This window comes from Schistocerca americana, chromosome X (genome assembly GCF_021461395.2).
Source record: "Schistocerca americana isolate TAMUIC-IGC-003095 chromosome X, iqSchAmer2.1, whole genome shotgun sequence".
In the NCBI taxonomy this organism is placed as follows: domain Eukaryota; kingdom Metazoa; phylum Arthropoda; class Insecta; order Orthoptera; family Acrididae; genus Schistocerca; species Schistocerca americana.
The window spans coordinates 795,364,312-795,387,642 of record NC_060130.1 but is presented as its reverse complement, the minus strand read 5'-3'; positions in this window follow the sequence as shown (position 1 = coordinate 795,387,642).

Here is a 23,331-nt window from a genome sequence, read left to right as displayed (position 1 = left end):
TGGTTCTCGATAAGTTATAGCGGGCATTGTGGCGAGTTTACTGACACACGCAAATCATTTTTAACGTTTATAGCTGCCGGATTATTGTACCTATTTTCTAATGCAAACTATATACTTTTTCCGTATCATTGGAAAGAATCTACAAAGACAACTTTTACATCATAACCAGTATGGAGTTTGATGAAATAACAGCAAGATAACAGCTTCGTAAACCGCTGTCCGCCGTCAGAATAAGAGTTCCCACACACATCTGCCGACTGGACCAAATATAAGCAATGACGTCACTCAGGTAGATGTGCACTTATGTCCCGTCAATCTATTCTCTGCTGTTGCAGCTATCAGACGGCACGCTCGTGTAGCTATTCAGACGTTCACGATGCATACAACAGTCGACAAAATGGATATTGTTTTCGTTTCTGATGAACGTCATCAAGTTGTCAAAACAGCTGTGCGGGATTGCGCCAGTCCATCACTATCTGTCTTTGCGAACGTTAGAAAAGACTGTACTGACTGATGTATGTCAATTTCCCCAAGCTTAGTACTGAATGATCAGACACAGTTCTCCTACTCGCCACTTTTAACTGAAGATACAGTAGTGCAAATCAGTATAAAGGCAGGGTTCATACGAAAGTGATAGTCTGAAGCATACATGTATTGAATTTCTTATGAAAGTAGTAGATACGTATAAGACACAAACATGACAGAATTACATAGCCCCTTTGATAACAAGAGCAACAAAATTAGGTGTGTTTGCATTTGCTCGATTTAAATTAGTATAAAAGCATTCAATGTCCTGTTGTGTTACTGCATTGTTAGTACTTTTTCCAACCTCCGTAGTTCCTAATTACCTCAAAAATTCTCTTCGACATTATTTTTGTTAGGGTTTATAATTCTTGCAGTGAAATTGTTTCCCACTCTTCTCGTATCGGTCTTTTCAGCTTATACACGGCCTCAAATTGCCATCTATTTCGATAAACACGGCTTGCAAGTATTCCCCAAGGGTCTTCCACAGGGTTTAAATCCGGGCTACGTACAGGGCAAAACATCGATATTTTGATCTTCAAACCACTTTTTGGTTGCATCAGAAACATGCACTGACGGATTATCTTGTTGAAACGTTAGACTTTCGTTCCCTAGATCCTCATACATTCTAATAAATCGTGTCTCCAGCATTTCAGTGTACATCTAAGAGTTCATTCTAGTGTTCAACCAAGCAATGCGTGATTTACCTATAGCGCAGAAGGCTGTCCAAATAACTCTTCAACTACCAAAATTTCTGCTCATTCTTACCCGCTGCTCTGTTTGCAGATGATGCCAATAACGCTGAAATCCGTCCAGCGCATAAAAATTATATTTCTTCTCATCACTAAATATCACTTTATCCCAATCTGCAGTCAATGATATATCTCTCACAGCAAAGCCCAAACTAGCCTGTTAGTGTTTGGGTGTTAGAGCTGGTTTCTGCGGTCGTTTCTTGGATGCAAGATATTAGTTATGAGACAAAACTTATCGTACACGTTTGGCAGTCACTGGCAACTTTAAATCAGTAACAACTTCAGAGGAGTAACGGTTTATGGCCCTTGGTTGCTCAAAAGTAACCGTTTCGATGCCTCAGATAATTTTCTACTTTGCCCATAGTTTTTGTTCTGTCTATATCATGCACCCAGTCTAACGAAATTATCAATGACTGCACGTGAGCCTTCTAGGCGATTTGACAATTATAGAGTTTCATTTTCTTGTACGCACCGGTTTTTGCTTTTTCGACACTAGATAAATGTTTTCCGCGTAGCATTGTCACAATCATGGTTTATGTACACAACACACACTGTCACTAATTGTCGTCTGTTTCCTACCTGCAGTAAAGGCACGTACGCACATAGTAATACCGCACAGAGCCGACTGAATTTATACCGAGCTCCACTCTCTACCACCGAAATTGTTGATGTCTCGCTATATTCTGTACTACCGACACCAAATTTGATACCATCTGACGGCATTTGTCGGTAAACTGGATCTTATACGAGGGGCGTTTGAAAAGCCCGTGCAGAGTCCGAGAGATGACACCACCGGTGCGTATCGAGGCCATGTTTAGTTAGTAGCATTTTGGAAAGAACGTACACCAAATTTCAGCCATATTGGTCTATTTCTTTATGTTTGGCATTCGTGTGAATCAAGCAAGTCGAGTGATTGTCAAAAAATGGACGAAAAAGAATTTCGTGTGGTGATTAAACATTACTTTATGAAAGGCAAAACGACTCAGGAGACTAAAGAGAAGCTTGATAAACATTGCGGTGACTCTGCACCTTCGATTAGAAGAGTTTATAAGTGGTTTAAAAATTTTCGGAGTGGCCATATGGGCACAAGTGATGCTGAACGTTCTGGACGACCTGTGGAGGTTACGACTCCAAAAATCATTGACAAAATCCATGATATGGTGATGGATTACAGAAGAGTTAAGGTGCGTGAGATTGCTGGTGCTGTGGGCATCTCGAATGAATGTGTACATAATATTTTGCATAAACATTTGGGCATGAGAAAGCTATTCACAAGATGGGTTCCGCGATTGCTCATGCATCACCAAAAACGGTGTCGTGTGAAGTGTTGCAAGGATGGTTTGCAGCTGTTCAGGAAGAATCCACAGGACTTTAAGCGTTGTTTTGTCACTGTGGATGAAACATGGATACATTAGTACACTCCTGGGACCAAACAGCAATCTAAACAATGGGTTACCAAGGGAGAATCTGCACCAAAAAATGCGAAGACCATTCCTTCGGCCGGAAAGGTTATGGCGACTGTCTTTTGGGATTCACAAGGGACAATCCTCATCGACTATGGTCGACTAGGGTAAAACTAGTGCAGGTGCATATTATTCATAGTTACTGGACCGTTTGAAAACTGAGCCGCAAGAAAAACGCCGGCGATTGGACCGCAAAAAAGTCCTTCTCCATCACGACAATGCACCAGTACACACCTCAGCAGTTGTGGTCGCAAAATTAGTGGAAATAGGATTTCAACTCGTTTCATATCACCCCTATTCTCCAGACCTTGCTCCCTCGGACTACTATTTGTTCCCCAATATGAAGAAATGCCTGGCGGGACAAAGATTTTATTCAAATGTGGAGGTGATTGCAGCAACTAATAGCTGTTTTGCAGACTTGGACAATTCCTATTATTCGGAAATAATCAACGAATTAGAACAGCGTTGGACGAAGTGTATAAGTCTAAAAGGAGACTATCCCAAACACGTAAGTAGTTTTTATTTTTCCACGGACTTTTCAAACACCCCTCGCCGGCCGCTGTGGCCGAGCGGTTCTAGGCGCTTCAGTCCGGAACCGCGCTGCTGCTACGGTTGCAGGTTCGAATCCTGCCTCGGGCATGAATGTGTGTGATGTCTTTAGGTTTGTTAAGTTTAAGTAGTTCTAAGTCTAGGGGACTGATGACCTCAGATCTTAAGTCCCATAGTACTTAGAGCCATTTGAACCTACGCCACTCGTACTATCGCATATTCACTCTACATAGCTATTCCAGCTACCGATGTAAATTTCCCTACAAATATCTACGCCTTTACGCTGATTTGCACTACTGCACTACGTACAATCCTACCCAGACGCTGTTGTAAATTACCCCTCCTACACACGTGCCACATTTTTCGTTTTATATCATTTACTATAGTTTCATTTGCCCCGTTAAAAATGTTTACTTTGTACAATCACAGCTGTTTCACTTACCTACTTAGTCTCACTCGTATACCTTACCAGCTTCTAATATTGGACCTGTTACAGAAAATATTATTTCAAGATGAAACATGTCGCCAAAGTTAACTGTACAGTTTATTTTCTTCTTAAAAATAATTTTTTTAGTTTGTTATACAGTCCATTATGTAATTTGTCACGTATTTTGTCTAAGTTCAGTGATTTTACACAATTTTTTCAGTGAAATAATTCCTTTCCTTTTTAGTACGAAACCGAGATTTAAGAACTGTCATCTTTTGGAACGAACTGAAATACCCTGTAATGCACTAGTTTAAAATCTTTGATCCTACAAATTTCACAGCCACACGTACGGTATTTATTTTTGTACGTGATGATGGCGTAACTGCCGAAAACCGGTTCATAAAGTATTAAATATTGTAGAATATTACACCACTGTCATGTCTGTTTTATTCATAAGTAGAAAAATTTTCAAGAAATTGGAAGTGTGAAGGATGAAATATATCAATGAAAAGAGTAGCAATTGATGAAATAAATGGAACTAACATTTAGCAGCGGTAACGTGCAATCCACATATGACTACGAGGCAGTTTGTGTGGAATCAGCCAAAGGGTGTTCAGAGAAATCTACATTCCAACGCATTTTATGTTTTTCTACATGTCGTCCCATCAATAGCTCCATGACAGTCACTTTCAAAGTAAGTAACTATAAGGGGCTGTCGAATGAAAAAGAGACAGAAGGAAAAAAGAAAGTAAACTGTTTATTATTTCATGATGAATCACCATAACAGTTAAACATTTATCACACTCCGAGACAAGACGATCAATGTCTTTAAGAAAAATATTTGTGGTTTCCTACGGAATCATGATTTACACAGTCGTGCACCTCTTCATCCAAAACAAAACCGCGACCACAAAAATCTCTCTTCAGGGCTCCAAAAATAAGGAAATCGCACGTCCACGTGGACTCTTTGCAAAAATTGAGGCGCTCCGTCAGATCCAAACTCCCACAAATGTTGACTGACGGCATCATTCTGTTGCAGGATAATGCCAGCCCACGTGTTGCCGAGGATGTTTCGACTACGCTGTAGAAGTTCAGCTGGTAAGCCCTTACACATCCTCCACAGAGTCCCAATCTCTCACCACGTGGTTTCCACATTTTTTGAGCCCTGGAGAAAGACGTTCGTGGCTGTAGATTTGCTTAGGATGAAGAGGTGCGCGCCTGTGCAAACATTTTTCCATGAAGGCATTCACCGTCTTGTGTCACAGTGGGATAAATTTAGTAATAGTTATCGCGATTACTTTTGAAATAATAAACAGTTTACTTATTTTTTTCCATCTGTCTCGTTTTCATTTGACAGTCCCTTATATTCTCCAACTGCTGCGTACGAAAACTGCAAAGGGATGCAGCATTTCTATGCAAGGAATTTTTTGCCGATAAAGTATCGTGTACAAACAATAGGAAAAGAAATTTTCAAATATGCTCTACTGCTCAGTTGATAATCGTCGCTAGCTGATGGAGGTAGATAAAAGACGACCTTGGTCCGTCAGCGTGTGACGTCATCTTTCCACGAATCGCGTGATTAGTCCATGTTATATAGATGAGACTAGAAACAGGTGCAAGCATCAACAGTTCGGACCTGATATGCTGCCACTGTTATTCCAAAATATCCCACAAGTTATAAAGCAGTCCATGTGGTATCAACATGAAAGTCTGTGGCGTAGCTATATTGCGCCATGGGCTGGGATCAGAGGCTGATCTCCAGTTTTTTCATCTACACACGCTAAGACGGCGAGCTGAATTCTTCAGGGAGGAAGCGTAAGCGACAGCTTACCTGTGCACCACGCGCTCATGAGACGTGCTATATGAAAATCGTAATTCTTCTAGTAGGTATCGTGAACAGTTTGAAATAATTTGAATATTTTTAGCATAGTGCAGCAGAGTCAGCAACAGTAAAATGTAATTATATTAAATTTCAGCCTCCAGTTGCATAAGCAAAGAAATGTTCCTTTGCTTATTCAACTGGAGTCTGAAATTTAATATAAATAATAATAATGTTTGCAATAATCATTAGTAACAGCTTTTTTAAACGTACTTATGGTTATTCTACACTGAAACGCCAAAGAAACTGGTATAGACATGCCTATTCAAATACAGAGATGTGTAAACGGGCAGAATATAGCGCTGCGGGCGGCAACACCTATATAAGACATCAAGTGTCTGGCACAGTTGTTAGATCGGTTACTGCTGCTACAATGGAAGGATTATCACGATTTAAGTTAGTTTGAACGTGGTGTTATAGTCGGTGCACGAGCGATGGGACACAGCATCTTCGAGGTAGCGAGGAAGTGGGCATTTTCCGTGCGACCGTTTCACGAGTGTACCGTGAATATCAGGAATCCATTAAAGCACCAAATCTCCGACACCGCGGAGGCCGGAAAAAGATCCTGCAAGAACGGAACCAACGACGACTGAAGAGAATCGTTCAAAGTGACAAAAGTACAACCCTTCCTCAAATTGCTGCAGATTTCAATGCTGGGCCATCAGCAAGTGTCAGCGTACGAACCATTTTACGAAACATGACCGATATGGGCTTTCGGAGCCGAAGGCTCACTCGTATATCCTTGATGACTGCACGACACAAAGCTTTACGCCTCGCCTGGGTCCGTCAACACCGACACTGGACTCCTGATGACCGGAAACATGTTGCCTGGTCGGACGAGTCTCGTTTCACATTGTATCGAGTATATGGACGTGTACGGGTATGGAGGCAACCTCAAGAATCCACGGACCCTGCATGTCTTTAGGGGACTGTTCAAGCTGGTGGAGGCTCTGTAATGGTGTGGGGTGTGTGCAAAAAGAAAAAAAAAGGTTCAAATGGCTCTGAGCATTATGGAACTTAACATCTGAGGTCATCAGTCCCCTAGAACTTAGAACTACTTAAACCTAACTAACCTAAGGACATCACACACATCCATGCCCGAGGCAGGATTCGAACCTGCGACCGTAGCAGTCGCGCGGTTCCGGACTGCGCGCCTAGAACCGCTAGACCACCGCGGCCGGCCGGGTGTGTGCAGTTGGAGTGATATGGGAACCCTGATACGTCTAGATACGAAGCTGACAGATGACACGTACGTAAGCATCCTGTCTGATCATCTGCATCCATTCATGTCCATTGTGCATTCCGATGGACTTGGACAATTCCAGCAGGACAGTGAAACACGCCACACGTCCAGAATTTCTACAGAGTGGCTCCAGGAACACTCTTCCGAGTTTAAACACTTCCGCTGGCCACCAAACTCCTCAGACATGAACATTATTGAGCATATGTGGGATGCCTTGCAATGTGCTGTTCAGAAGAGACTCCACGCCGTCGTTCTCCTACGGATTTATGGACAGCTCTGCAGGATCCATGGTGTCAGTTCCCTCCGGCACTGCTTCAGGCATTAGTCGAGTCCATGCCACGTCGTGTTGCGGCACTTCTGCGTGCTCGCGGGGGCCTTATACGATATTAGGCAGGTGTACCAGTTTCTTTGCCTCTTCAGTGTATAAGCAACATACAAAATGTCGCTACCAAATCCGTGCGATGTATTAGAGTTATTTCTTTTGAGCCTCAACAAAGCGCAAAACTGATTCTTCTCTCATACGAATGAATTGGGTAACTTCTTTCATAAAAATGAGTGCAGCCGAGTATCCAGAAAGTTATCGGTTATGTTAAATTCCTAATATGCATCACGAAATACAATTTTTAAAGAGCATACTTAATGTTCACACGAATTTCGGTAATTCCCGAGGGCGTGCTGAAAAGTAATACCTCCGAATTTTTTACGTGAAAACTCTAAAGGCTTTTTAAATTAAAAAAGTTACTAACATTCTACATTTTTATTCTTCATGTCTATATATTTATTTTTAACGTAGTCACTCTGTCTACGAACACATTTGCATTTGTCCCAACGAGAGACCAGTTTGGTGATACCATCTCTGCAGAATATTTGGTATTGATGCTAGTGCCACAACCTTACCTCAGCTTGCACCTCTCCATCAATGACAAAGTGAAGTCCTCGAAGGTGTTCTTTAATTTTTGGAAACAGACGAAAATCGGTTGGGGCTAAGTTGTTACTGTATGGAGGATGATCGATGACAGCAAACTCAATGCGTCTGATTGTTGCAGATGTCGCAGCGCTCGTGTGTGGTCTGCCATAGTCTTGCTGAAGGAGAGGGTGCTCTATGGGTGGGCGAACTGTTCGAATTCGTGCTTTCAGGCTTATGAGGATCTCGCAGTGCCGTGCGGAGTTTATGGTGGTGCATTTAGGCACGAATTCCAAACGAACCACACGTTGAACATGCCAGAAAATTGTGAGCATGGCTTTGCCTGCTGATGTCATGGTCTTGAACTTTTTTGACGTCGCCGGCCGCGGTGGTCTAGCGGTTCTAGGCGCGCAGTCCGGAACCGCGCGACTGCTACGGTCGCAGGTTCGAATCCTGCCTCGGGCATGGATGTTTATGATGTCCTTAGGTTAGTTAGGTTTGAGTAGTTCTAAGTTCTAAGGGACTGATGACCACAGATGTTAAGTCCCATAGTGCTCAGAGCCATTTGAACCATTTTTTTGACGTCTGGTGGGACTCCATTGATGCTCTCTTGTTTTCGGGGTAAAAATGGTGAACAACCATACTTCGCACATTGCTGATCACCCTACACGGCTTTAGTCTTGTTTGGATTTCTATTGGAAGCATGTTTTCTGCGGTTAGAAATTCTAAAACAGTATGATGTTTATCGTGCACCGTTAGTTACGTTACACATCGCTGTGTTACACGCCACAATTCGGAGCCATCTAGCGGCAGAGGGTTGCAACTTGGGTCAGCGGAGCGGGAGAGTCTACCTAATAATATGCACGACATGCACAGGCGCCGACTCCATGGGACCTGAGAGGGCCCGAGCTCCCTCAAAAATTCGTATGGGGGGGCGAATCCCTCCCAATTATTTAAGAAAATTGTTAGTTATATTATGCTTTTTAGAATCACAAAATTATGTTGGAATTTTTTATTTTCCTTCTTTGACGATAGTTACCTTTTAAAATACATTCAGTAATGAGTTAAAACAAATAATTATTACGGTAGTAAGCAGGTTAACTGAAAACGAGTGGTGTGAATCATGATAGTGTTACGGTGCTGCGGGAACACTTAGAATTTGTCCCGGTGCGCGAACTATCGGGTAAATTCTGGCGCCGGCGGGCCAGCGCTGCGGCCGCGGCGACATCAAAAGGACTGGAGCAGAAGCGCCTGTAACCATCCGCATCGCGTTGCCTTGACGCTTCGAGACATTACGACGCCGCGGCTATATAAAACCCACTCTGTTGTCGCAGTCATTCAGTGCGGATTGTTTCGTTCACTGCATGCTACAGACGTGTTTAGTGTTCCGACTTTAGTGTGTAGTCGACTATTTTATATGACTATATTTTATTCGTTAACTTTAGTCTCTTAGTGTATTGTGAATTAAGTTGGCAATGGATAAATTTGTTGCCAAAAAGGCGCACTTGGAAGTTAATGATACTGCGAGTCAACCTCCAACAATTATTGTGTCGTCAACTGCTTCGTCGTCTTCAGGCGAGAACCGTTCACAGTCGAAACCTGGACAATCCGGTAAGGGAAGATCACTTAAGAAGTCTTGGTTGATCAAATATACATGACTAGAGTATGAAGCATCTACCGAAAAAGCTTTTTGCAAAACCTCCAAAGAGGCAGATGCTACTCTTCATGTATGTATAGTTAAGGCTCACCGGCCATTTGACCATCTTCTTCTGTGCGGATGCACAAGCAATGCCCTAACACTTACGGGAATCGGCGGTAAAGCCGCGAGTAATGAGTATGATGGGCAGGGGCACTATGAATATAGCGCGGGACAATAAGTTGCGAATGTGGGTCTCACGGGAGGCGAGCGAGGGATAAATCCCTGCAGTCGCACTATCGTCTATGTCCTCGGTGATTCAGAGGGAGCCGGCACGGTAGCACAGCGTGTTCGGTCAGAGGCCTGCTCGCCCTCTGTAATTTAAAAATAAATAAATAAATAAATAGAACTGAGTAAAGGAATCTACGACCATCTTGAACGGATGTCTTGTGACGTCCATCCAGACCAAACGCAACGATCAGTACCAAACAAAATGAAAAGAAAAAAAAAAGATGGATAGAGCGTCTGCCATGTAAGCAGGAGATCCCGGGTTCGAGTCCCGGTCGGGGCACACATTTTCCACTGTCCCCGTTGGCTTACATCAACGCATGTATGCAACTAAGGGTATTCATTTCATTGTATTACAATTTTCTTCAAAAAAAAAAAAAAAACAAAGAAGATGCATTTACTTCCGTCGGGTTTTCTACCTGGAAAAAGGCTTTGGAAAAATTCCGTCTTCATGAAAATACGTTTACGGATAAAGAAGGTGTTCTGAACCTAAATTCTATCACTAACCGAAGTGTGGCCTCCCAATTGAATGAACAGTTAGATAGTGATATGAAGAAAGGCCGTTTAGCTCTTGAGACAATTTTTACCACCGTGCAATTTCTATGCCGGCAAGGTCTAGCAATTAGAGGGCACGAAGATGTAAACTCAAACTTTTTTCAACTGTTGGAACTACGAAAGAGTGACATACTCGAGCTTAAAGATTGGTTAGGGTGTGCGGGGTATACGTGGACGTCCCACGATATTCAAAACGAGATCATTGATCTATTAGGAAAGTCTGTGTTGAGAAAGATATTGGTTTCACTCAAGAAGACTGAACATTTTACTATTTTGGTTTACGAAACAAGTAATTCTTCGAGTCACGAACAAGTGTCGTTTTGTATTCGTACTGTCGATGATTCCTTAATCATCATCGAAGAATTTATTAGCTTATACGAGACCCCCAACACTGAATCACAAACTCTGTTTAGTATTTTAAAAGACGTTTTTGCTCGTCTTGATTTGTCAATGGATAACTTAAGAGGACAGTGCTATGATGGTGCCTCGAATTTGAGAGGTAAGTTCAAAGGACTAATTTTGGATATACAACCAAAAGCACGTTATGTGCACAGCACTGCTCACAGTTTAGACTTGGCAGTTGTAGGCAGTCTCCGCCATCTTACGTCTATGAGGGATATTATGGCTTTAGCGAAGGACTTAATAAACATCGTAAGGGAACACAACAAAAGGATGGGACTTTCCAGAAGCATACGCAGTGAGAGCGCCAACGACCACGCTGGTCTACGACCCCTTTGCCCGACTCGATGGACTACGCGAGTTTCTAGTATCTTGAGAATATTGAAAAACTTTGAAGAACTTCTGGAGTTTTTTGAAGAATTTTCTGCAGAGGACAAAACAGAGGCAGGTTACAAATGTGCAGGCTACGCTGAGTCAATGTTGCAATTCAAGACTTATTTCTTGTTACGTCTTTATTGCTATGCAGTGAACCCAGTAGAGGACGTGGAAAAAAAAAAGAAAAGAATCCGCCGGCCGGTGTGGCCGTGCGGTTCTAGGCGCGTCAGTCTGGAACCGCGTGACCGCTACGGTCGCAGGTTCGAATCCTGCCTCGGGCATGGATGTGTGTGATGTCCTTAGGTTAGTTAGGTTTAAGTAGTTCTAAGTTATAGGGGACTGAAGACCACAGATGTTAAGTCCCATAGTGCTCAGAGACATTTTTTTTTTTAAAAAGTCAGTGCCCTCTTCTAAGTCTTGCTGATCTGGAAAAATTATATGAGGGATTGATTTGTATATTCCCTGGAAAGCGTGATAGTTTTGAATACTTTTGGGAATTGTGTCTAAAAGAAAAATCTTCACAAGCTGATGATCCTTCCCTTCCTCGGAATCGAAGTACACCAAAGAAGTATGAAAACAGCGAAGCCAGCTCACAGCACACTTTCAAAACCCCGAAGGAATATTACAAAGCTATTTACATTTAAGTTTGTGAAACGGTGCCCTCTTGCATTACTGAGCGGATTGCTTCAACTGGACTCACACAGGTCATTGCAGTCGAATAAGAGTGCTTGATTTTAGTGAACAGAGTTGAAACAAATTTGGAAAAATCAACTGAGTTTTTCAAAAATGACCTAGACATTGAGAGACTGCGCTTACACTTGAATACGTTAGCCGATATCGTTAATAAAAGACAACTCGTCTTAAAAAACTTGCGTGATGTAAGAAAGTACATTACACGAGAGCTTGCAGTTGGAGAAATGTTATGTGAAGTAATGAAGTGCATTAAGCTTCTTCACATAGTTCTAATCACGACAGCAATAGCAGAACGGTCATATCTCCGATCAACAATGGGACAGAAGCGACTGAACAACTTTGCTGTTCTTCATGCGCACCGAGATGTTTTGGATGAATTGGATATCCGACCACTCATCAACGACTTCATACTCAGTAATCCAGTCAGACGGTCGACATTTGCACCTTTCTAAAGACACTCTATCCCTAGTAATGGCATTTAGAGCAATATTAAAAAAATGGTTCAAATGGCTCTGAGCACTATGGGACTCAACTGCCGAGGTCATTAGTCCCCTAGAACTTAGAACTAGTTAAACCTAACTAACCTAAGGATATCACAAACATCCATGCCCGAGGCAGGATTCGAACCTGCGACCGTAGCGGTCTTGCGGTTCCAGACTGCAGCGCCTTTAACCGCACGGCCACTTCGGCCGGCGCAATATTAAAAAATCTGTATTAAATAGAGAATGAAATACATACATAATGTTAAATTTTCAGTTTCGAAATATTAGAACTAGTTTAGTACTGTATTACTATAGTACTGTATTAGTTATTTTCAAATACTTTTTAAGGTGTAAGACCCAATTCAAATCCGCTATTTACATGTGGTGTCACCGCCAGACACCACACTTGCTAGGTGGTAGCCTTTAAATCGGCCGCGGTCCATTAGTATACGTCGGACCCGCGTGTCGCCACTGTCAGTGATAGCAGACCGAGCGCCACCACACGGCAGGTCTAGAGAGACGTACTGGCACTCGCCCCAGTTGTACAGCCGACGTTCATAGCAATGGTTCACTGACAAAGACGCTCTCATTTGCCGAGACGATAGTTAGCATAGCCTTCAGCTAAGTCATTGGCTACGACCTAGCAAGGCGCCATAGCTTTGATAATAATATTGTGAAGGATGTATCATCAAGAGCGATGTTCTACAAATGTGGATTAAAGTTAAGTATTACAACAACTGCGTCCATTTTCTAAGTTCTCATTTCCTTTTAACTGTTCCAGACCTCATGCCAATCTGCGTGAGCTTAACGCGTGCCTTTCGGCTTCCTCTCGTTGTGACTTGGCTGTCTTGCTAAGTCACAACATTACATACTTTTTGACTGAAAGTATTAGGCATACTGTATTAACTTTATTATAGCATTAACCTTGAGCTATTGTTTCTATTTAATGAAACCTGAGCCTTATTCAAAGTAAGCTTAAATAGCTATTTCAATTATTAATCAAAGTGCTATTACTGTGCGACAGCAATATTTTATGTTTTATTCTTTTAAAGATAGTGTAGGGTTTATTTAAATATGACTTCAGTCTTTTCAGAGCTATATATTCATTGCTCTGTAATAGTCTATAAGCATGATTATCACTGTAAATTAAATTAGCTTTTTACGAAAATACCGTGCGTGTTTATGTTTTGTTTCTTTTTTCAAAGCCAAAAAATGTGTCAGGCTTGTCGAGTTTTCTGGAGTGTTGAGTTATCGAGAGTTCAGTTTTCGGGGTTCTAATGTTGATCATATAAGTCTAAAATGCTTAAAAAACTTTAAAACTCACTATTTTTCATGTAAAATTTAGAAAATTTCCCGGTGCAAGACCCTCAGTAGCCCCCCCCCCCCCCCAATATTTTTTATAAGTAGGCGTCCCTGACGCCTCATCTGATACTGAGAACAGAACAAAAATTCGGGGACATTACTTTTCAGTACGCCCTCGTAGACTGCTCGCGTAAATGTTACGTAGACCTTATCTGAGAAGGCAGCTTTTTCGTCTGCCACAAAGTCCACACGAAGCTAATGATCAGTACTGAAAGCGAGTAGTCCGAAAAGTTCGTAATAATTAAATGTTGCAGCACTGATAAATCACTTGTCCACATTCCATAATGATTTCTCTTCTTATAACACACAGTTCTTTGTCTGCTACGTATCTGTGCCTTAAACTTGCAGAAGGGTATAGAAACACATCTTGCTGCCAACGTGACGTGGCTGCAGTTTCGGCTGCGTAAGTCTTTGTGACCCTAGAGAGCACGGAGTTATTCTGTCTCATGAATGAACCACATTTTGGGTCAATCAATATTAGTCAATGGCGAATCATACTGAGGGACTCCCGCAACTCGTCCAGCGAGCATCGTTTAATTAAAAAACAGCTTTTCACGAATCGACCTTTTTGAAATCTGAATATACTTTAATCAGTAATACCTTTACCTGTATAAAGTAGAGGAGTCAATTGGATTCAGGATATTTCTCCCACGATTCCAATTTTGGCGTCTTCCTTGCTATGAACGTTTCCATAACTCACTTCGTACAATCGCACAATGTTGAAAATATGTTAATGCTTATTTTATTATCTTATTTATTCTCTCTGAACTTAAATTCCTTTCAGAATTTCTTGATGGTTATTTACAGCTTGCTCAATATTCAGACTGAATAAAATCGGGAATTTGTTACAGCCTTCTCTCACTCCCTTCTCAATTACTACTCCCCTCTCGTGTCATTCGACTTTTTTAACAGCAGTCTATTTTTTGGACAAGTTATAGATAATTTTCCTTTCCCTACATCTTATCCCTACCATCTAACGTTGACAAAATTGTCTCTAATTCTACAAATGCTGTGTACGTAGGTTTGCTTTTCTCCAGCCTAAGATAAATTGTAGGATCAGTCTTGCCTCGCGTTTTTCTACATTTCTGCGAAAAATCAACTGATCTTTCCCGAAGTCGACTTCTACTACTTCTTCCATTACTCTGAAAACAATAAGTGTCAGTACTTTGGAAATATAACTTACTTAACTGATACCTCGGTAATATACATACCTGGCTGTACCTGCCATGGTCGGAAATGGAATTATTACAGTCATCCTAACATCTAACGCGAATTCTTTACAGACGAATGGAAAAACTGGTAGAAGCGGACCTCGGGGAGGATCAGTTTGGATTCCGTAGAAATGTTGGAACACGTGAGGCAATACTAACCTTACGACTTATCTTAGAAGAAAGATTAAGAAAAGGAAAACCTACGTTTCTAGCATTTGTAGACTTAGAGACAGCTTTTCACAACGTTAACTGGAATACTCTCTTTCAAATTCTGAAGGTGGCAGGGGTAAAACACAGGGAGCGAAAGGCTATTTACAATTTGTACAGAAACCAGATGGCAGTTATAAGAGTCGAGGGGCATGAAAGGGAAGCAGTGGTTGGGAAAGGAGTGAGACAGGGTTGTAGCCTCTCCCCGATGTTATTCAATCTGTATATTGAGCAAGCAGTAAAGGAAACAAAAGAAAAATTCGGAGTAGGTATTAAAATTCATGGAGAAGAAGTAAAAACTTTGAGGTTTGCCGATGACATTGTAATTCTGTCAGAGACAGCAAAGGACTTGGAAGAGCAGTTGAACGGAATGGACAGTGTCTTGAAAGGAGGATATAAGATGAACATCAACAAAAGCAAAACGAGGATAATGGAATGTAGTCAAATTAAATCGGGTGATGCTGAGGGGATTAGATTAGGAAATGAGACACTTAAAGTAGTAAAGGAGTTTTGCTATTTGCGGAGTAAAATAACTGATGATGGTCGAAGTAGAGAGGATATAAAATGTAGACTGGCAATGGCAAGGAAATCGTTTCTGAAGAAGAGAAATTTGTTAACATCGAGTATAGATTTAAGTGTCAGGAAGTCGTTTCTGAAAGTATTTGTATGGAGTGTAGCCATGTATGGAAGTGAAACATGGACGATAACCAGTTTGGACAAGAAGAGAATAGAAGCTTTCGAAATGTGGTGCTACAGAAGAATGCTGAAGATAAGGTGGGTAGATCACGTAACTGATGAGGAGGTATTGAATAGGATTGGGGAGAAGAGAAGTTTGTGGCACAACTTGACTAGAAGGGATCGGTTGGTAGGACATGTTTTGAGGCATCAAGGGATCACAAATTTAGCATTGGAGGGCAGCGTGGAGGGTAAAAATCGTAGAGGGAGACCAAGAGATCAATACACTAAGCAGATTCAGAAGGATGTAGGTTGCAGTAGGTACTGGGAGATGAAGAAGCTTGCACAGGATAGAGTAGCATGGAGAGCTGCATCAAACCAGTCTCAGGACTGAAGACCACAACAACAACAACAACATCTGAGGGTTTCTCGTCTGTCTCAAGTGACGTTCACACCAGGTGGAATAGCTTTGTCATGGTTGGCTCTCCCAAGGAACTCAATACTTGTGACGGAATGTCGAGACTCCAGGTTCCTCGTTTCGACTTACAACGAGGTGACAAAAGTCATGGGATAGCGACATGCACATATTCAGATGGTGGTAGTATCGCGTACACATGGCATAAAAGGACAGCGTTAATGGGCTGTGGCTGCAGACGACCTATGCGAGTGCTATCATTTGTACTCAGGTGATTCATGGGAGAAAGTTTCCGAGGTATTGTGGATGCACGATGGAAATTAACAAGTTCTGAACTCGGAATGGTTGTTGAAGCTAGACGCATCGGACATTCCATTTCGGAAATCGTTAAGGAATTCAATGTTCCGAGACCCTCAGTGCCAAGAGTGTGCCGAGAATACGTTTGCATAGGGTTGTCAGTGCTAACAGACAAGCAACACCGCGCGAAATTGCGACAGAAATCAGTGCGGAACGAACGACGAACTTATGCGTTAGGACAGTGCGGCGAAGTTTGGCGTTAATGGGCTGTGGCTGCAGACGACCTATGCGAGTGTCTTTGCAAACAGCACATCACCTGCAGCGCCTCAAAAATGGTTCTAATGGCTCTGAGGACTATGGGACTTAACATCTGAGGTCATCAGTCCCCTAGAACTTAGAACTACTTAAACCTACTACTAACCTAGGGACATCACACACATCCATGCCCGAGGCAGGATTCGAACCTGCGACCGTAGCGGTCGCGCGGTTCCAAACTGAAGCGCTTAGAACCGCTCGGCCACCGCGGCCGGCCCTGCAGCGCCTCTCCTGGGCTCGTGACCATGTAGATTGGACCCTAGACAACTGGAAAACCTTTAGCTGGTTAGATGAGTTTCGATTTCAGTTGGTATGAGCTGATGGTGGGGTTCGAAAGTGGCGCAGACACCACGAAGCCATGGAAAAAAGTTGTCAATAAGACACTGTGAAAGCTGGTGGTGGCTCCGTAATAGTGTGGTCTGTGTTTGCATGGAATAGACTGGGTCCTCTGGTCCAACTGAACCGATCATTGACTGGAAATGGTTATGTTCCGTTACTTGGAGACCATTTACCGCCATTCATAGACTTCATGTTCTCAAACTACGATGCGCCATATCACTGGACCACAACTGTATGCGATTGGCTTGAAGAACGATCTGGACAATTCGAGCGAATCATTCGGCCATCCAGATCGCCTGACATGAATCCTAATGAGCCTTTATGGGACATACGCAAGAGGTCAGTTTGTGCACAAAATTCTGTACCGGCACCACCTTCAAAATTATGGACGGCTATTGAGGCAGCACGGCCCAGTATTCTGCAGGGGATCTCCAACGAATAGTTGAGCCCATGTCACTTCGAGTTGTCGCATTACGCCGGGCAGGAGGAGGTCCGACACGATTTAGGAGGTATCCCATGACTTTTGTCACCTTCTCGCCGTAGTACATGTCCCACCAAACTCATTTACCTTCTCTTCTCTCTTCCATAATGTTGACTAAAATTTCATTATCGCCGGCCGCGGTGGTCTAGCGGTTCTGGCGCTGCAGTCCGGAAACGCAGGACTGCTACGGTCGCAGGTTCGAATCCTGTCTCGGGCATGGGTGTGTTTGATGTCCTTAGGTTAGTTAGGTTTAAGTAGTTCTAAGTTCTAGGGGACTTATGACCTAAGATGTTGAGTCCCATAGTGCTCAGAGCCTCTTGAACCATTTTTTTTTTCATTATCTTTGTATAGCCCCCGAAAATATTCCTTTCACTTTTCAGTTTTCCCTTTTTTGCTTATGCCGTCGTCACACGGGACGAGGCAGCTAAGGTTGACGTGATGTGGAAAGGAAATCCAACGTCACGAGACACCGCGCCGTCGACTCACGAGACTAGCTGATTGACGTGATTTTGCGTTCTCAGCGGTCTCCATCGGCAGCTGTCGGATTTATTTGGCTCGCACATCTCACAGATTTCTTTACGAAAATGGATGCGCATAAAATTCCTGTGTATGCTCTATTAGAACTCACATATCGTCTCTTTTCCATGTGCTAGTTATGTTGTTCTGACTATAGTCTACGTAACTCAAAACTTCAATATCTGTGAAAATGTAATGAGACAAAACAAACAGATAAATGTCCTGTCAGTAAGGACATCAGCTTATAAAAGTTCACAAAATAGAACAAATTCACTCCTGAAAGAGAGACTACTTATATTTACATAACAGAAAAAAACATAGAAATTATTTATGTTGGTTTAATAAGAGGGTGCCACAAACTTTTAAAAACCACGAAGGTGGAAAAAGTCTTGATACAGCGGGACACGAAGCCGTGTCCCGCTATTCTGTAATGTGACGCCCCTTACCAACTTTGGTACGCTGAAGTTCATGGGGCGTATTTTATGTTACAGTCTTCCGAAGCCTTTAATGGCGGATACGTTATTGGCATTTAATGACAACAAATCCTACCATGAACGACACATTTTTGATGAACCTTGAATGGGCCGTTGCCTTGACATTGCATACTTTCACAACACGCGAGTTACATCTACATCTACATGGATACTCTGCAAATCACATTTAACTGCCTGACAGAGGGTTCACCGAACCACCTTCACATTTCTCTATTATTCCAATCTCGTATAGCGCGCAGAAAGAAAGAAGACCTATATCTTTCCGTACGAGCTCTGATTTCCCTTATTTAATGGTGGTGATCGTTTCTCCCTATGTAGGTCGGTGTCAACAAAATATTTTCGCATTCGAAGGGGAAGTTGGTGATTGGAATTTCGTGAGAAGATTCCGTCGCAACGAAAAACGCCTTTCTTTTAATGATGTCCAGCCCAAATTCTGTATCATTTCTGTGACACTCTCTCCCATATTTCGAGATAATACGGCGTGTTGTGAAAGTACGCAGAGTTTGGCAGAGCACTGAAAGACCTAAGTCGAAACAAGGCCCCGGGAGAAGACAACATTCCATTAGAACTACTGATAGCCTTGGGAGAGCCAGCCCTGACAAAACTCTCCCCTTCTGGTGAACAAGATGTATGAGACAGGCGAAATACCCTCAGACTTCAAGAAGAATATAATTATTGTTGTGGCGTAGCAAGACAGCCACGCCACGGAAGTAGCCGAAAGGCACGCGTTTAGCTCACGCAGGCAAGAGATAGGTCTGTAACAGGATACGTAATGAATGCTATAAAGAAAAGTACGTAGCTGCTGGAATACTTAACTTTAATCCATCCTTGGTACATCGCTATTGACGATACAAGTGAGACTCTATAGTTTCAGACAATATACTGCTAATGGCGCCTTGCTAGGTCGTAGCCATTGACTTAGCTCAAGGCTATTCTAACTATCTGCTCTGCAAATGAGCGAGGCTTCGTCAGTGTGCATCGCTAGCTACGTCGTCCGTACAACTGGGGCGAGTGCTAGTCCGTCTCTCGAGACCTGCCGTGTGGTGGCGCTCGGTCTGCGATCACTGACAGTGGCGACAAGCGGGTCCGACATGTACTAATGGACCGCGGCCGATTTAAAACTACCACCTAGCAAGTGTGGTGTCTGGCGGTGACACCACAATTATTATAATCCCAAAGAAAGCAGGTGTTGACAGATGTGAAAATTGCCGAACTATCAGTTTAATAAGTCACAGCTGCAAAATACTAACGCAAATTCTTTACAGACGAATAGAAAAACTGGTAGAAGCCGACCTCGGGGAAGATCAGTTTGGATTCCGTAGAAATGTGAGAACACTTGAGGCAATACTGACCCCTACGACTTATCTTACAAGATAGATGAAGGAAAGGCAAAACTAAATTTCTAGCATTTGTAGACTTAGAGAAAGCTTTTGACTATGTTGACTGGAATATTCTCTTTCAAATTCTGAAGGTGGCAGGGGTAAAATACAGGGAGCGAAAGGCTATTTACAATTTGCACAGAAACAAGACGGCAGTTATAAGAGCCAAGGTGCATGAAAGGGAAGCAGTGGTTGGTAAGGGGGTGAGACAGTGTTATACCCTATCCCCGATGTTATTCAATTTGTATATTGAACAAGCAGTAAAGGAAACAAAAAAAAAAAAAATTCGTGGTAGGAATGAAAACCCACAGAGCAAAAATAAAAACTTTGAGGTTCACCGATGACATTGTAATTCTGTCAGAGACAGCAAAGGACCTGGAAGAGCAGTTTAACGGAACGGACTGTGTCTTGAAAGGAGGATATAAGGTGAACATCAACAAAAGCAAAACCAGGATAATGGACTGGAGTCGATTTAAATCAGGTGATGCTAAGGGAGTTAGATTAGGAAATGAGACACTTAAAGTAGTAGATGTTGTTGTTGTTGTAGTCTGCATTCCTGAGACTGGTTTGATGCAGCTCTCCATGCTACCCTATCCCGTGCAAGCTTCTTCATTTCCCAGTACTTTCTGCAACCTACACCCTTCTGAATCTGCTTAGTGTATTCATCTCTTGGTCTCCCTCTACGATTTTTACCCTCCACGCTGCCCTCCAATGCTAAATTTGTGATCCCTTGATGCCTCAGAACATGTCCTACCAACCTGTCCCTTCTTCTTGTCAAGTTGTGCCACAAACTCCTCTTCTCCCCAATTCCATTCAATACCTCCTTATTAGTTATGTGATCTACCCATCTAATCTTCAGCATTCTTCTGTAGCACCACATTTCGAAAGCTTCTATTCTCTTCTTGTCCAAACTATTTGTCGTCCATGTTTCACTTCCATAAATGGCTACACTCCATACAAATACTTTCAGAAACGACTTCCTGACACTTAAATCTATACTCGATGTTAACAAATTTCTCTTCTTCAGAAACGCTTTCCTTGCCATTGCCAGTCTACATTTTATATCTTCTCTACTTCGACCATCATCAGTTATTTTGCACCCCAAATAGCAAAACACCTTTACTGCTTTAAGTGTCTCATTTCCTAATCTAATTCCCTCAGCATCACCCGACTTAATTCGACTACATTTCATTATTCTCGTTTTGCTTTTGTTGATGTTCATCTTATATCCTCCTTTCAAGACACTGTCAATTCCGTTCAACTGCTCTTCCAAGTCCTTTGCTGTCTCTGGCAGAATTACAATGTCATCGGCAAACCTCAAAGTTTTTATTTCTTCTCCATGGATTTTAATACCTACTCGGAATTTTTCTTGTGTTTCCTTTACTGCTTGCTCAATATACATATTGAATAACATCGTGGAGAGGTTACAACCCTGTCTCACTCCTTTCGCAACCACTGCTTTCCTTTCATGCCCCTCGTCTCTTATAAGTGCCATCTGGTTTCTGTACAAATTGTAAATAGCCTTCCGCTCCCTGTGTTTTACCCCTACCATCTTCATAATTTGAAATAGAATATTCCAGTCAACATAGTCAAAAGCTTTCTCTAAGTCTACAAATGCTAGAAACGTAGGTTTGACTTTCCTTAATCTTTCTTCTAAGATAAGTCGTAAGGTCAGTATTGCCTCACGTGTTCCAGTGTTTCTACGGAATCCAAACTGATCTTCCCCGAGGTTGGCTTCTACTAGTTTTTCCATTCGTCTGTAAAGAATTCGTGTTAGTATTTTGCAGCTGTGACTTATTAAACTGATAGTTCGGTAATTTTCACATCTGTCAAGACCTGCTTTCTTTGGGATTGGAATTATTATATTCTTCTTGAAGTCTGAGGGTATTTCGCCTGTTTCATACATCTTGCTCACCAGATGGTAGAGTTTTCTAAGGACTGGCTCTCCCAAGGCCGTCAGTAGTTCTAACGCAATGTTGTCTACTTTCGGGGCCTTGTTTCGACTCAGGTCTTTCAGTGCTCTGTCAAACTCTTCACGCGGTATCGTATCTCCCATTTCATATTCAAAGTAGTAGATGAGTTTTGCTATTTGGGGAGCAAAATAACTGAAGATGGCTGAAGCAGAGAGGATATAAAATGTAGACTGGAAATCGCAAGGAAAAAGTTTCTGAAGAGGAGAAATTTGTTAACATCGAGTGTAGATTTAAGTGTCAGGAAGTCATTTCTGAAAGTATTTGTATGGAGTGTAGCCATGTAAGGAAGTGAAACATGGACGACAAATAGTTTGGACAAGAAGAGAATAGAAGCTTTCGAAATGTGGTGCTACAGATTAGATGGGTAGATCACGTAACTAATGAGGAGGTATTGAGTAGAATTGGGGAGAAGAGGAGTTTGTGGAAAAACGTGACTAGAAGAAGGGATCGGTTGGTAGGTCACGTTCTGAGGCATGAAGAGATCACCAATTTAATATTGGAGGGCCGCGTAGAGGGTAAGAATCGTGGAGGGAGACCAGGAGATGAAACATTAAGCAGATTCAGAAAGATGTAGATTGCAGTAGGTACTGGAAGATGAAGAAGCTTGCACAGGATAGAGTAGCATGGAGAGCTTTATCAAACCAGTCTTTGGACTGAAGACCACAACAACAACAATAAAACGTGCTGCCTTCTTTGAACTTTTTCGATGTACTCTGTTAGTCCTATCTGGTAAGGATCCCACACCGCACAGCAGTATTCTAAACGAGGGCGTACAAGCGTAGTGTAGGCAGTCTCCTACCTGGGCAGTTGAAATCAAACTCAAATTTTCTTTGAACCTTTTAGTAACTGTATCATCTGAATTGGGAGGTCGGTAAAAGGAGCCTATCACTATTTTATTCCGGTTTCCAACAATGACCTCTGCCCTTACTAACTCACAGGAAGTATCTGCTTAAATTTCGCGGCCAGTTAAAGTACTTCTAACAGCAAGAAACGCGCCACCGCCAACCGTGTTTAGCCTATCCTTTCGGAACACCTATAGGTTCTTCGCAAAAATTTCAGCTGAGCTTATATCCGGCTTTAGTGCCTATAACGATTTGAGCATTAGAGCTTTCTATTAGCGCCTGGAGCTCTGGTTCTTTCCCAACACAGCTATGAAAATTTGCGACTGTTATACCAATGGTTCCTGTATCTACGTTTTTCCTGTATTCAGCCTGCACCCTTTTGTGACTGAAGCCCTTCTTGTGTTTTCCCGAGACCCTCTAACCTAAAAATCCGCCCAGTCCACGCCACACAGCACCTGCTACCCGCGTAGCCGCCTCCTGCGTATAGTGGACACCTGACCTTTTCAGCGTAACCCGAAACCCAACCATCCTTTGGCGCAAGTCGCGGAATCTGCAGCCTACACGGTCTCAGAACCTTCTGAGCCTCTGATTCGGACCCTCCAGTCGGCTGTGCCAGAGGTCCGCAATCGGTCCTGTCGACTATGCTGCAAATGGTCAG